At 62.3% G+C, this 1,742-nt stretch overlaps 1 protein-coding gene across 1 annotated transcript in view; it reads right to left on the bottom strand.

The window, feature by feature from the left end:
- The window catches only part of DSCAML1 (Down syndrome cell adhesion molecule like 1), a 112,627-nt gene that overhangs the window by 97,337 nt on the left and 13,548 nt on the right, over nt 1-1,742 (bottom strand). The gene's annotated exons all lie outside the window — the stretch shown is intronic.

The following is a 1,742-nucleotide window of genomic DNA, read 5'->3' on the forward strand; positions in this document are numbered from 1 at the left end:
GCCACTGCCCCTCAGAACTTCCACAGCCCAGCAGCTCAGGGGGCGTTCAAAGGCACCAGGCCCTACGGGACCTGCCCCTCGTCTCAGAAGCAGCCTCTGAGAGGCAGCCTGCCCACAGGTCCTGCACCCCGTGGGCTACTCCTGCCCTAGGCCCTGCCTGGAGTGTCGTCACCCCTTTACCTAGTTCCTTCTCATCCTCCACCCTGAGCTCAGGGGTCATCTCTTCCAGGAAGCCTCCCCCCCTCACCCCCCCACCCCCGCCCCGCAGCTGGGTTCAGGGTCTCGCTTCAGGCCTCCCTGGGTGCATTAACACCAAGCTAAGCACGTGGTCTTTATCACCTCTTTGTGCCTCTCTCTCCCTCTAGGCAGTGGTTCCCAACCTTCCTAATGTTGCGACACTTTAATACAGTTCCTCATGTTGTGGTGACTCCCAATTTCATTGTTACAAACTGAACATAATTAAAGCATAGTGATGGATCCCTGACTGGGGCAGGGTATCGAGCCTGCAGCTGAGGTGACCAGACCTCTGACCTCGAACCCTGACCTCTCTAGCTTTCTATCCATATTGCTCCTTGAGTCCTGTCTACCGATGGTCGCACTGGCCGCCTGGTTCCCAGCCCCAGGTGGCTCTCTCCCCATCTCCATGGCCCTGAGGGCCTAGCAAGGAGGCCGAGACCCCTCCAGGGAGGCGGCTGACAGGAGGCGAGACACAGGTCTGTCTGGTGAGTGCAGCCAGCCTGGGCCCGCTCATGCCAGCTCTCCCTCCTGGCTCCCAGCCTCTGTCTGTGCCCAGGAAGTGCCAGGGCCCAGTGAGACAGGCAGCCCCTGCTCGCCCGCCAGGCCTCCCTGCCCTGCCAGCTGCGCTCTCCTCGCTGCCCTGATGGGCGTGGAGGCAGCCTGTGGGGGTGGGGGCCTTGGTTGCAGAACTGGGGGGAGAGCAGGAAAAGCACTGCTTTCCCCTCCGTGACCCTGGCTGGGAGGGGCCCTCGGAGAAGACGGAGGCAGAGAGAAGCCATGTCGCTTCCCTTTGAGTCCAGGTCTGCAGCCTGGCTGTGGGGGAGGGTGGGAGCGGAGGGTCCGAGGAGAACAGCTGTGCGTGGGCACACAGGGCTGGGTGCCCGCCACTGTGGGCAGTGACTTACTGTGCATCTGTGCGTGTGCCAGGATGCGAGCATGCACAGCAGAGGGATGTGTGTGCACCCTGCACATGTGCACACGTGTGCGGGGTAGTGTGTGTGTGTGTGTGAGTGCCTGCTTGCCTGTACGTGCTGTGGACACCAGATTACCCAGTCAGGTTTGCTCATTTTCCAAGGATTTGGGGTTATGTCCCGACCTGTTCCCTGAGACCATGTATGAGTGTGAACGTGAGTGTGAGTGTGAGTGTGAATGTGTGTGCAGCAGGAGAGTGGGGAGGGGGAAGGTAACTTGGACAGTGCTCAGTGCGGGAAGTGGGGGGCACCCTGGTCCCTCTGTCGGCCTCTCTGTGAGCTCCAGTCGGAGGGACCCCTCAGCAGAGCAGATCAACACAGGGAACTGTTGGGCCCTGGACTGTGCGGAGGAGGCTGGACCCTATCTAGCTGAATGCGGCCCCGGCCCCAGAGGCCGGCCCGGGGGGATTGGGCTCTCTGGTCCCCCAAGGGCCTGCATGACCTGCAGCTCTGTGCTCCTGAGACCTGGTGAAGGGGGTGGTGGGGTGGGTGGTGAGGGGGGTGGAGAGGGGGCCTCCACCCCCCCCCCCCAGG

The sequence above is a fragment of the Myotis davidii genome, unplaced genomic scaffold (genome assembly GCF_000327345.1).
Source record: "Myotis davidii unplaced genomic scaffold, ASM32734v1 scaffold97, whole genome shotgun sequence".
NCBI classification, from domain to species: Eukaryota; Metazoa; Chordata; class Mammalia; order Chiroptera; family Vespertilionidae; genus Myotis; species Myotis davidii.